Here is a 14,212-nt window from a genome sequence, read left to right on the forward strand (position 1 = left end):
TAGGATCACACAGGGCTGTCTGCCTTTCACAAGTTCCTTCTAGGATACCCTTGCCTTCCATAACATGTTTCCCGCACTTCCTGCTCATTCATGCTTTTGTTTCTCTCACCTATCAAGTCAGTGAGGAGAGAGGACTCGTTGTACTTGTCCTCGGTCAGGGCACCAATACAGGAGACACTTAGGTCTTTGTGTTAACGTTAGTCCTTTTGACCATTAGCTTTGTGTGTTTCTCCCCCTGGAAACAAGAGCGTTTATTGTGTTCCCAGTCTTAATGCTAAGCAAAGTGGATGAACAAACACCATAGGCAAGGGATGGAGCCAGCCAGCCAGGGGTGTGGTACGATCTGCTATCCCAGCAGAGCTTGCAGCTGGGCTTCACTGCACAGGAAAAGCAATGGGCCAGGCAGGGGGGTGGAGGTGCATGTCCCCCCTGGCATCTACTGGCACAGCCTTGCTGGAATCCTTGTTAAAGTTTCCAATCCATGGTATCTGCCCTCTTGCTTCTTTCTGTAGCTAAACTTCCTTCCAAACAAATTGCGAGTGCCTGCATCCTTTGATAAGATCCCGCCGGGAGGGCTCTGGAACTTTTGCACTCCACCTTCTTATTTCCTTTATGAAAATACAATTACTTCGTATTCTTCATTTGAAGGGACAGAAATTCTAAGCCAACAAACAACAGCAAAACAAACCGTAGACTCTAAGACTCTGCCATACGGGAGCTACCAGTGGCCCCTCCTTAGGCATCTGCACGTGACACGTCCTGTTGCCAATTAAAACCCAAGGACCTGGTCCTGCTCAACCCTTTGTTTTAGCAGGCAAGCTCATCTGTCACAGTTATTAAACAAAGAGCATCAGCAGAGCCCAGGTTAGAGCTGGAAAGTGCTAAGGTCCTTCCCTCCCCCGCATACTTAATGTGGTGGGTTTGATGTCATGTAATCCCCAGGCTTTGGGATGTCTTGCCTTTAGGGTTCTAGCTAAACTTAGGTAGCGTGAAAGGGCCTTTGAATGCAGAACTCACGTGCAAGCCTCATGTCTCATGAAGCCTTTGGTCCTACAACTTGGAAAAGACGATTAATTAGTTTAACATATAGAGATACATATTTCTCCATGTGTCAAACTTTCTAGAAAGTAAAGACAAATATTTGAGAAGTTGGAAGTGCAGCAGGCCCTGTTGAGGACTTTCACATCTCAGATGGAGAGAGCTTGGGGTCTTGGTGAGCTTCATCTCTGTCAGAGTTTGCTGTCTTTGGCACCCTCCTTGGGAACCGGTCCAGAGTTGGACTAATCTCCTCAAAGGAGATCTAGAAGTCTGTGGGGGAAATTATGCATGGCGCCTTGTGTTTTTACTTCTCCTCCGGGCTTTTCAATTTATCCACAAAGAGCTTCTTCTTCAGTCCCCCTGAGGGGTTCCTATGCCCTTGAGCATCCTGGCTGTGGGAAGTAGGCGTCCTTCAGGCTGCCTCAAGCCTCAAGCGGTGGGGTTTGTTTAGGTACAGTGTGTGTGGAAATAGGCTCAGCTGGGGCGTCCAGGCTCAGATAAAGAGTTGTAGTCCCAGGGACCCCAGGTACTAGATTGGAGGAGGGTCCCAGGACCTTCCTTTCTCTTTTTCAAAACAAAACAAAACCTGGCCTCACATTGCTATTGGTTTCCAAAGACTGTCAGTTCATTTCCTTTTAAACTTGGTTTTGTTTTCTTTAAAAAAAAAAGTTTCCCGGGCACTTGACTCTCGGATCACTGAGCACTTCATGTCGACGGATGAAAGTTGTAGGTATCGACTCAGGCATGGTGACTCTCCTGCAGCCTCAGCATTCAGGAGTCAGAGGCAAGAGGATGGCCTTGAGTTTGAGGCAAGCCTAGAGTAATACCTTATCTAAATGAACCAACAAAAAGCAAAAACAAAGCAAGTCCTAGTATCTTTGGACATGCAGGCACTCAGAAGGGGCTAGGTGTGTCAGTCTCTCCATAATGGCCAGACTCCTGCTCCCCTGTGCAGGGGAAGAGCAACACGGCTAGCAGAGACAGACTCGGCCCAAGTATTTCTGCTGCTCCGCAAGGCTAATGAATGATACGTCGGAAAAGCCATACCTGAAGTGGGGAAGGGTACACGCAGTGTGCACAGTGCAATTACTTACCCTATGGGGAACCAGAACCTAAGGCTCCGTCTCCAGCCCCTACCTCTATCTTTTGGAAACCCATACAGGTAGGAAACAGACTGGGAAGAACTTCAAACTGCTGTATTTTGCTGCTGAATTTCAGAAAGCTCTGAGGCTAGAAATGTGTTGTTTGGGGAACAATTAATGTTTCCCTTTATTTCTTTCCCCTCAAGCAAACAAAAATGTTCAATAAGTTCAATTCTCTTTTTGAAGTTAATTTTTGAAATGCCTTTGGTTTGTTATATAAGAAGGCCTTTTAATCCCAGCACTCGGGAGGCAGAGACAGGCGGATCTCTGTGAGTTCGAGACCAGCCTGGTCTACAAGAGCTAGTTCCAGGACAGACTCCAAAACCACAGAGAAACCCTGTCTCAAAAGACCAAAAAAAAAAAAAAAAAAAGAAGGCCTTTTAAGTTCCCATTAGAAAACCATCAGTGTTTAGCAATGCGGCTTATTACGCATCGATACGAGGAGCCGGGCCTGAGGAGCCGGAACCTTTCCTGAGTGCTGAGCCACGCACAGCCACCAAGCCTGCAGGTCACCGCGGCTCCTGCTCTGCTTTCTCCCACACGCAGGGATTTATCTGATGGCTGTGACTTTAGATTCACGTGGCTCGTTACACAAAGCGCTCGAGAACAAAGCAAACATCAAGTGTAAACACAGTTGTGCTCTGGTGAAAGCCGCTTTGAATCATTTCTAAACCACTTACTTCAGCCCCAGCAGCATTCCCAATCAAATAAACATTAAAAAAAAAAAAGAAGCCGCAGATGCTTTACTTCTCATCAGACCCACGGCAGGATTTAGCTCTAAAATGTCTTGGGTGTTTTCTTCTCGCACCTTACTGTCCCAAGTAAGTGCACATTTGATACAGTCAGGACAAAGCATGCAGTTGGAAATTTAACAGAAAGTGCCTTTGTCAACATCACTGCTGTCAGCCCCATATGTCAAAGTCACCCAAGCACTGCTACCAACTCATGCTGTTAACGACCTGGCCGAGGGGCTGTGGGTGCACAGAAGCAGCTCTTGCACGGACCACATTGTTATGGGGGTTCCCAGCATGCATCTGGTGGGGACTGGGAATGGGAAAGGAGGAAAGCAAGCTGAAGTCAGGGTTCTTCAGCTATCAGCATATCAAAGAGCAGGCTGCCCCTTCGTGCTGTCCTTTGCTGGTTACCTATGTCAGAGAGAGATGTATCTGGACACTGTCCTAGGAGGAGTGAACTCCTGGACTACCGTCTTCCCTAAGCACACACTCAGGGCAGGAGGAGCTAAAGGCAGCAGGCAAGTGAAATTATAGCCTGGACAAGGCAGACTGGCGCAGAGATGGAGATCCTGAGTTATATCTGGGGCTTGTGGCACCATACTGGACACGAGTTCTCTTAGTTATATCCCAAACCTACTCCCTGGGTGTAATTATTTCTATCGTCCAGGGAGTAAACATAAAGTCAAAATGGAGCCCCAGCTAGAGGACCACACTTTGCCCACCGCTCAAAGCTGGGGTCTACTCTGCACTCGCCATCACTCCTTCCAAACTTCACACAGGAAACAATGTCAGGGTGTGATGTCAGCGTTAACGGTCAATCGTCAGGCTCAGGGATCACCTCAGCCGTAAGCCCGTAGGCACACTTGGGAGGGGTTGCTTAGTTAGGTTAGTTGTGAAGGATTATCTTGATCCAGTTAACTGGGGTGAGGAGCTAAACAGCAGCCTTCACCTGCCTACCTGTGAAGTGTGACCAACTGCCTCTGGCTCCCGCCACATTGTCTTTCCCGCCATCAAGAACTGTACCCTCAAACTGTGGAGCGACATAAACCCTTCTTTAAGTTGCTTTTATCAGGGTGTTTCATCATAGCCAGAGAAAAGTAACTATGGCAATAGGGGACAGTCACTTCTTTCTTGTGTTTAAATCACTTTGGGGTGGGGCACAGGCTTACCCTGTAGAGAAGGAAGTGTCTGTGTAGGCAATACCTATTATTAATTGATTTCGCCATGCTGGCACCGAGCCCTGTGATGTTGGGCAGTGCTCTGCCACGCCACTTCTTTTGGCTGCAGTCTCACTATATTGCCCAAGTTAGTCTTGAACTCATCTCAAGCAATTCTCTTGCCTCAACTTGCTGAGTAGCTGGCAGATAGGCCTGTGCTACCAAGCCCCATTTTAGACTTTTCTTCGTTATACTGAACACCACACTCTTGGGATAGTTCCTGTTTCCTCTAGGAGACAGCAGCTCTCGAAAGCACTAGGAGAGAGAGCTGGGGTTGGCTCAGTTGATAAAGTGCTGGCTGTGCAAGCATGAGGACCTGCGTTCAGATCCACAGCACCCACATCAATTCTGGAATTGTAACCATAGCACCAGAGCCTGTGGGGGCCAGATGCCCCCATCTAGCAATCTGTGGACTCCAAATCCAATTTCAGTGAGAAACCTTGTCCCCCAAAATAAGATGGAAAGTGACAAAGGAAGACACTGAAGATCTCTGGCCTTCAACACGCACAGACACAGGGCAAGTGTGGCTGAATACACACATCGATCAGAGAAAAATGGCAGTGTGCAGATGCAGGAGAGATGCCCATGGTACAGCATCTTCCACACGACAACAGTGTGCGGATACAGGAGAGATGCCCATGGTGCAGTGTCCTCCACACGACAGTAGTATGTGGATGCAGGAGAGATGCCCATGGTACAAGGTCCTTCACACTACAGCAGTGTGCGGATACAGGAGAGATGCCCATGGTGCAGTGTCCTCCACACGACAGTAGTATGTGGATGCAGGAGAGATGCCCATGGTACAAGGTCCTTCACACTACAGCAGTGTGTGGATACAGGAGAGATGCCCATTGCACAAGGTCCTCCCTCCACACTTACTCTGTATACATGTCAGGGTTTTGTTTCTGCAGTAGATTTTTTGGTGAGTTTGCTAATACTTAGAGGCCAGATTTTCCAGGCCGCTTACTGGAACTGTGATCCACAAAGCCAGTGTGCACTAATGAAGGACTCAGCTTACTGGGGGTTTTGAAGTTGCCTCTGGTCCCTAGACCAAGACACGCTGGTGTCCAGCCAGGTCACTGCTGGCAAGAAGGCTGTTTGTGGAGCCTCACTGTGGTATTGTGTGGGGAATAGTTGAGTGTGGCTGCATGCTTTCAACAAACACTTTCAGCAACCCATAGAGGAAACCGCTCCCAGAGATGTCTGAATTTAACTGACTCTTCTCCTAAACGGAGCCTGCAAGATAGGGAAGATGAGGATGAGATCAGAACACAGCAGAGGCAGCACAACCCTGGTGTGGGGGAGACTACTTAGAGCATTAGCCTGACCTCATCTGGGCAGAGACTCCCCACTTCTTCCTCTTTGCTGCTCTGTGTAAGGTGCCACTACCCACGCAGTAAAAACAAACCCAGATACCTACACAGCCCGTCATTACAACCCTCTCTGCAGAGGACACGGTTTGAAGGCCTCCCTTGAAATCTTTTCTTTTCCACACTAAGGATCGAACCCAGAGCCTTGTGCATGGCAGACGAGTGCCATACCACTGAGCTATGTTCCCAAGTCTTGGTATTTTGAGACACTGTCTTCCAATATAACCCAAGCTGGCTTTAAACTTGATCCTGTCACCTTTGTCTCTAGAGCACTAAGACTCCAGCCCTGTGCTATCCACCCAGCTATGTGCTTAACTTTTACGGTAAGAATCACCAAACTGTGAGGGAGAAGAGGGCTCAGGAGGCAGAGAGCTGGAGAACTGGATGCAGCCAGACGGCAGGGACAGGCCATCATGAGCCGTCGTCAAGCAAGGACTCCTGATCCCAGAGCAGCCCTGGCACCCAGAGCACACTGTCATTTTGTGACGTTTGCAGCAAAACAAGCAGACCTAGTCATCCTAATGGCTGACCCTTGAGGTTTTCCTCTAGTGGCATTGAGCGTTGTAATTAGAGGCCTTGTCAAAGGGCTGGGGAGGCGATCAAATAACATTTGTGGGAGTCTTTTTTTTTTCCTTCTGTTTTATTTATTTATTTTTATTCATTTTTTTTTATAGTCTCACTCTATAACCTAGACAGTGGTTCTCAACCTTCCTAATGCTGCAACACTTTAATATAGTTCCTTATGTTGTGATGACTCACAACCATAAAGTTATCTCATTGGTTTTTTTTTTGTTTGTTTGTTTTTTTGTTTTGTTTTGTTTTGTTTTTCGAGGCAGGGTTTCTCTGTGGCTTTGGAGCCTGTCCTGGAACTAGCTCTGTAGACCAGGCTGGTCTCGAACTCACAGAGATCGGCCTGCCTCTGCCTCCCGAGTGCTGGGATTAAAGGCGTGCGCCACCATCGCCCGGCAAGTTATTTCATTGTTACTTCATAGCTGTAATTCTGCTACTGCTATGGATTGTAATATAAAGATATCTGACATTTGACTGCCAAAGGGTCACAATACCATTGACCTAGACCATCCTGGAAGTTGTGCTGGCACTTCACCAGCCTCCCTGTGCTGGGGCCAGAGGTGTGAGCCACTATACTTTCTTTGTTCGCTGACTTTTGGTCTTGGTCATGCTTGGGATTCTGGGTCAGCGTGGATCTAGCAACACCCCACACGGTAGCATTTCCAGGGAAGCGGGGGACTGTTGCAGCTCCGTCCACATGTCCTGGCCTCTCTAGAGAGCTGCCGCACACTTGCTCTGTGTGCTTGTGCAGCTGTCTCAGACTCGTGCCCCTCAGTGGCTCCTTGGCCGTGTGTTTCCTCAGCTGTTCGTATGAGAAAGTCTTCTGAAAGTGTCCTAAACTCACGCGGTCTGCCGCCATTCTTTCCTCCCGTAGAAAGTTGTAAATACGAGCCGTCTGTTTTGCCTGTTACTTCTAGTCAGAAAGTTAGACGTTCTGACTAGATCACACCATCCCCTGAGCCTGGAGCTGCTTTTGTGGGTCCCTGTCTGCCCGACTCTGGAGAAGGGGAGCATCCTTCTGAGAAATGGGCAATCAGTTCTTACCTAGCTCCCCCCCCCCCCCCCCGCACACCTACCTTCTCAGCTTTTACCCTCAGCCTCTGTTGGACATTTAAAACCCATGGACTGATTTAAATATTTGCTCATGGAAAAATAAGCTGCATCTGGTCAAAGGGCACTGCTAAACGGAACGAGTTTTAGATGAAATGAAATAAATGAGATCTGGCCGGCCCATTTCACTAAGCTGTGGAGTTTTTTAATGAGTGAATCTGTGATCCTCAAGTGCCCAGGAAACACTGGAAAGAAATGCGTGGGAGGGAATGGAGAAGCAAAGCCGTCAGCTGGAGCGTTGAGTGCAGCCGCAGATTCAGAGCCCATACCAGTGGGTCTCAGAGGGCAACCTTTCATACTGAGCGTTTATTCTCAGGGGGTTGTTGGTATATGCTGGGAACCCCTTTCATTCTCGTGGGGACCAGGTTAGGTGGCCTTTAAACTCTGTGTCCTGCTACTTCTAGGACCCCTGAGGAGGGGGCTTAACCCAAGAAGTTTTATTTTGAGGAGCGAATGAAGAAAGGACCAGAAGAGTACAGCAGAGCAAATCCCTCTTTATTTCAAGAAGGCACCAGAATCCTTACTCGCATTTCTCAGCTTGCTCCCTGTGTTCCTCGTCACGTGGAAGAAGAAAAGGGATTCAGCTGGGGTCTGCCTGATGACACACAAGTGCCCAGCTCGAAACTGCTTCTTAGTGAGCTCCCAGATGCCAGTCATTATAAATCACAATGTGGCTGGGAGCGTGGCTTAGTGGTACAGTGCCTGCCTAGCATGCATGAGGCCCAGGTTCTATTCCAGAACTGTAAAAATAAACACAGGCATGCCTTGGTGTCCCCAGGGGATTGCAGTGCTCTAGGGAGAGATGCCCAGCCCTAGATCCCAGTGACCTTGGATGCTCCAGCCTCTTGCACCAACGGTTCGGCATTCCTTTAAGACCCAGGCACATCTTCCCGTCATTTACATCACCTCTAGGTTTGAGTCAGCCTGCATGGCTCTACTGAGCTATTTTGGGATTAATGACGAGGAGAAGAAGCCTGCACATGTTCAGCAGCGTTTCAGATTCTGTAATTAACTCGGCAAGAGACCCGCCAGCCGTGTAATGGAGTCCCTGCTGAAAAATGCTAGGTCAAAATACCCCACAGGCCGAAAGGATATTAGGTCGCCAGAGCTGACCCAGGCCCGGCAGCCTGTGCCTGTGATTGCAGCACTCGGGAGACTCTGAACACAGGCCCAGCCCCTCCTCTTTAAAAGAGAAGCTTAAAGTTGGATATCAAGCAGGAATTAATTCAGTTGGAAAGTATCGCCCTCTGAGTCTTTAAAACATTGTCCTAACTTCTCTGTTTATTTTGAGCATGCCAGAGAAAGTATTTTAAGAACTCACAAGAGAGGCTTTATCTATACTGTGATTCACAGCAGGTGTCTTCCAAACACACCTACACACACACACACACACACACAGATACAAAATGAATAGCTCCTAGACAGCTTGCGGGCCCTGATAGGACTTGTGCTTTTCTTTAAGGTCAGCTGCTTTTTAAAATTCCTAGGGGTTGCTGCCTCACCCAGGGTGCATGCTAAGGGATGACCTTTCAAATGCCAGGATGCAAAATAGTCTATAAAGGCGATAAAGTGTGGAGGAAAGTCCAAATATGGGGACCCGAGGACAGAGTCACACCTGTGACAGGCAGAACCTACTCTGCAGAGGCTGGATCCCAGTGTGAGTGACAGATGGAGTGGCGTGTAGGTTAGAAGGTTGGTCAGGATGGGAAGACTCCTGCGGGCAGGGCAGGGTTCGCCGAAGCAAGGGAGGAAGCAGGGACTTCGTATTCTAATTAAGGAGACTGTGCCCAGCTGGTTCAGTAAACACACGTGCTTTGAGGAACAGGCTGTCTGTTCCTTTCTCAAGACCTGATAATTAATTTAATTAATGCAATTTAATTAATTTAGCTTAAATAAATGTCACTCGGCTGACTTAATTACCGGTTTGACTCTAAGAACATAATAATCCTAGTTAATATAGCCAGCCCTCCATATCTATGGATTTCACGGTTGCAGATCTACCCAGTTGGGGTGTCAAAAACATCGTAAAGACATGTTTCTGCACAGAACATGAACGGGCATCTTTGTTTTGTCGTAACACTGCATGCTATCCACTGGCCTTTATACTGCATTTGGGCATTCCACGTCCTGTAGACGATGCATGTAGGGAGGATGCACCCGTCTAGGAGGATGTGTGTGGATCATGAAATGTTACCTATTTTAAAAGATGATTGAATATCATGGAGTTTTGGAATCCAGAAGACAAACATAAGTCCTGAAGCAGAGCTCCCAGGACACTAAGGGATAACTACCGACCCCACCCCATTCCTGACATGGTGGAAATGACAAAGAACAACATTTGATTAATTTGAATTTTTTTTTTTCTAAATTTGGGGGTATTTTGTTTCCTATTGTGGTTCTTAGATAAGAATTATCCCCCACAGTCTCAGGCATTTCAACACTTGGTTCCGGTTGATGGTACTGTTTGGGGAGGTTTTATCAGAAGAAGCGAGCCCTGGGGCCTGCTGGCTTTGAGAGTGAAAACCTTCGCTACTTTCATTTGCTCTCTCTGCCTCAGGCTCGTGGTTGAGACGTGAGTCCCAGCTTCCTGTCCCCGTGGCTTCCCCACCATGATGGACCCTTGTCCCTCTGGTTACCCTGTCCCTCTGGTTACCCTGTCCCTCTGGCACTGTAAGCCGACGTAAGCTCTCACGTAAGTTGCCTTGGTCCTGGTGTTTTACCACAGCACCCGAAAGTGGCTAATATGCCTTTGCTGTGGTAAAATGCCTTGACTAAAGCAAGGCAGGAAGGATTTGTCAGCTCACAGTTCTAGAGTTCAGTCCGTCGTTCCAGGGAAGCCACAGGAACAGGAAACTGAGACAGCCAATGTGTTACACACAGTCGAGAGCAGAGAACAGCAGGTGAATTCCTGTTTATGTTCAGCTCACTGTCTCCTTTCCATTCCACACCATCCTGCCCCTGAGATAGTGCCGGTCACATTCAGATTGAGTTCTCCCACCTCTACTAACCTAATTAAGAAAAGCCCTACAAGCCTGCCCGGGCCGTCCCGATCTAGACAGTTTGCACTGAGACTCCCTTCCCAGGTTGATTCTAGACTGTGTCAAGGTGACAGTGAAAACTGACCATCCATCCTCAAGAAAAACCGCACATCGGGATGAGGGTGAGGGGAGTTCCCATCATACTGTGTCTTCAACAGCAGCAGCAATGTTTTCTGTGGTTTAGGCTCCAGGGATACAGGTAGACACCTGCAAACACACCCGGGGGAAGTCCTTGGTCAGCTCTAATACCAGTAGGCAGAACAGTGCCTATTCGATGTCTGTCTCCGATGGCTGCATTCCATAAGATTAAGAGTCTTGATCGAGTCTCAACCCTAACACCCGACAGACAATTCCATTTTTGTGCCCCTGTTTTTCTTGTACCAGGTAGAGGTCTAATAACTACAAGTGATAGTAAAACATGGGTTGAATTTTCAGATTCATCCCATGTCCTAAGACTCAAAAGAAGTGCTTTTTCCTACTTACTGTAAACCTCTTTGCTCTTTCACCTAAGTCCTGTTGGTTTTAAAATAGCAACGAGCAGCAGTTCTGGGATGGAAGGCGGCGGGAAACATTCTCTAAGTCTAGATCTTTCTTTTCCCCTAGACTCAGTCAGAAGTTTTAAGTTATGCACTACACTTATTTGGGAGGAAGGTGCTATCAATAATTTAAGTACCATCAAATGAAGATAACCCCACAACTTACTTCATTTTAATTACTACCCACCTCACTAATTCGTGATCCCAAGAAGATTTCTGGGGCTTTAATGTGTCTGCCTCAATATGACACCCCACCCCCGAGCAAGGCCCTGCTTTCCAAGGGCTATGGTGGCACGTGGCACTCCAGGGGTTAAGGAGAGTGCACACTTAAAGCTGGGAGGGCAGGGCCCGGGTTTCCCTTGTTTCAGTTCCCAGATGGCCATCCTGCCTCTATCCCTTTGAGGTCTTATTTGAGCTTCCTGTTCCTCACCACAGATGGTCAAAGCCGCCGTGATGGATTTCTCTTTTATGGTGTCTTTTCTGTTTCTTGGTGCAGAGTTTCAAAGCTTCATTGTTTCTCCGGGCAAATGAACACCAAGAGGCTTCTAGGTGGGTGGGTCATAAAAAGAACAAAACATCCTTGAGAGCAGGAAAAATTCTTTTAACTTTATTGCGCTCGCAAAGAAATGCCGCAGACGATCAGCTGCTGTTTGATGGCTTAGGATTTTTCCAGCGTTAATTATAGCGTTTATGCTAATTAAAGTACCCAGTGGAATCCAGCGAGTGCTAAAGAGGAATGGAGAAGCGTGAGCTGTGCTTTGGGACAGACTTCCTATGATGGCACAGGACAGGCTCCTCACTTGGCCTCAGTGGATGGTAGTCATTGCCTCCCTGCCCTTCCAGCCACTCTCCTGCAGTGTGTTCAACTCTTCCTGACTCCCTTTTGTCCTTTCGTTTCTCCTCAGAGACCAGTACGGTGATATTTCATTTGTATAATCCTGACAGGAAATAGATTAACCTTTAGCCGATAGATCTATAGGCCAGTAGAACTGTGGAAACTAAGTCTGTAAATCCCCAAGCTTCGGTCGTCTGGTACCTCCATCCTGGCCTCTGGGCTCTCCTGTGGTTATGTGTCCACATCTCTCTTACACTTCAGGGTCTCACCTCTTTATCTCAGTACCCGCCAAGCTTTCCTGGATGCTGCTAGCCAAATATCTTTTGCATCCCCCTCCCCCAGCCCCTCTCAATAACCCTGACCTCTGGCCATCATACCTGGCCTGCCCCTGGGTACTGGTTCCCTCCAGCTTCATCTCACTAGCATCTCTACAAGTGGACTGTGTGATGCACACGTCTTGAAGAGTAGAGACCATGGCCTCATCTTGTCCATTTCTAATTTTCTTCTGATACAGGATGTGGTCTTGTTGGAATGGGTATGACCTTGTTGCAGGGAGAATGTCACCGGGGGTTGTCTTTGAGGTTTCAAAAGCCCATGCCAGACGCGCCCCCTCCCCCTTTACTTGCTGCCTGGGGATGTCAAGTTCTCAGCTCCTCTCCAGCACCATGCCGGCCTGCCATCCTCCCTGCCATGATGATATTAAAGTCTGACATTGTAAGTCAGGCCCTGACTAAACACTTCCTTTTAGGAGAGTTGCCCTGGTCACAGTGTGCCTTCAGAGCCCTAGACAGGTGACGAAGACACCAGTGGATAGTCGTGCACAGAGGAGCAGCTTCTAGACTGAGAATCAATACACAGATAGAAAAGGGCACACGTACTTGTGCACAACTTCCTAATTCCCCTCCCCCATTTTGAGCTTCAGACATGCTTCAAGGCAGCTTTTTGCTGAGCCATCAGGGAAGTTCTCTGCCCTGGACCCAAGATTAGATGAATAGGGTCATCACATGTCATCGAGACTCATCTTGGCTACAGTGAAGTCTCTCCGTAACTGCTGCAGGCTGTGTGGAAACAGTCACGAGGGGAGGAAGGCCTCCCGAGAACAGCGCCATGGCTTCAGCTGCAGCCACAGCTGCGATGGTTTCTGCAGCTAGCACAGTTTCCTCAGAACATCCAGGAAGAGTTCAAGTGATTGTCCCATCACCACGGGTCAAAGAAGTGGCTGCTTGATTGACAGCTCCCCAATCAAGGCCACTGGGTACAAGGGAAGGGTCAGCTGTCTGTCAAATGACCGGGTGAGTTGGCCATAAAGGCTTTGGTCATTTGAAAGGAGGAACATTGGCGAGGCAGCCACCAGAAAGGTCATGTGGTGAGGCTCAGCCGAACCTCACAGTGCAGAGGCCCTGGCCAGATCCCCGCAGGGAGACCCGGGCCCCTCTGAGCCCATGCTCACCACTCCCTTGATTACTGTAATGTACCCAGCCTTGATTGACAGCTTGATTCTCTCCAGCTGAAATTAAAAGGTAAAGTCGAGGAGAGAAGGAAACCGTTAGGTAAAGAACCCTCACTGCTGGATGTCGTTTTCATGCGTTAGCTATCCTTGAAGTTATATGTGCTTCTGTGGGCCAGAGAATTGTCTAGACATTTTCTGGGCATGTTTTTTTTTCCCTTCCCTCCCAAGTACAACAGTTTCTCTCCCTGTCTTTAACCCAGTGTGTCAGAGATGTGTGGCTAACCATTATCAGTCCCACCTGTGACTGAATTAACTTGCCCACAAAGAGAATTATCATGCGCTTCGTTTTACTGCTTGCTACCTCTGCACACTCGAACAGTGAAGTCGACCTGGACGGATACTCATATATGGGACATGGATTTTCTCTGCCTTCTTTCAGACTCGTGTCCGTCAGTCCTGATCCCTTTCCTTTCATATCCGTTCTGCATATGATTCAAATACTGTCTATTTTGCTTAATGTTTACATTTCTATTTATTTGTGGTTAATCCTTCCAAACCATTAAAAGGCAACCCTCTAACAAATCTAAATAGACGACCTGCCAGATGCTAGCTTGTATCTGTGTTCTTTGAGCCCCGTTTGACCTCTTGTCGGCTGTGACTGGCTGAGCCTGGGAACTTGACGCCAAGAGCAGGTTACGGTCGCTCTACACGTCAGGTTAGGTTGTGGTTCACTACTACAGTGACATTAGGCCACACTGTACAAGTCATGGCCTCAGTGAAACTAGGGGAGGAAAATCTCTTCTAGTTTGTTCTGTTTATTGAGTACATCTCTACACTTTGGGAAAGGATCAGAAATCTCATGTAGAAACTATACCCACGTGTAACACTGTCATTCACACCGAATCCTCTGTGTTTCAAGTAAGAACATCAGTCAGTTTCTTGTCATCGTAGCAAAACACCTGGCAAAAGGAGCTGAAAGGGGGAAAGCCCCTGTCCCTCCCTCAGTGTGGGGATGGCAGGGTAGCAGGAAGTCCATGTCCATCCGAGTGGAAAAGGCATGCTTGACAGGAAGTCCACGTCCATCAGAGTGAGGAAGACGTGGTGACAGGTGCATGAGACACTGTTCACATCATGTCTGCCTTCAGGAAACAGACAAATGAATTCTACTTCTC

The 14,212-nt window shown here is 48.1% G+C and overlaps 1 protein-coding gene across 3 annotated transcripts in view; it reads left to right on the plus strand.

Annotated features, from left to right (window-relative positions):
* Tnfrsf19 (TNF receptor superfamily member 19) overlaps window positions 1-14,212 on the plus strand; it is an 83,492-nt gene that overhangs the window by 47,939 nt on the left and 21,341 nt on the right. The window lies entirely within an intron of this gene.

The sequence above is a fragment of the Chionomys nivalis genome, chromosome 12 (assembly GCF_950005125.1).
Source record: "Chionomys nivalis chromosome 12, mChiNiv1.1, whole genome shotgun sequence".
NCBI classification, from domain to species: Eukaryota; Metazoa; Chordata; class Mammalia; order Rodentia; family Cricetidae; genus Chionomys; species Chionomys nivalis.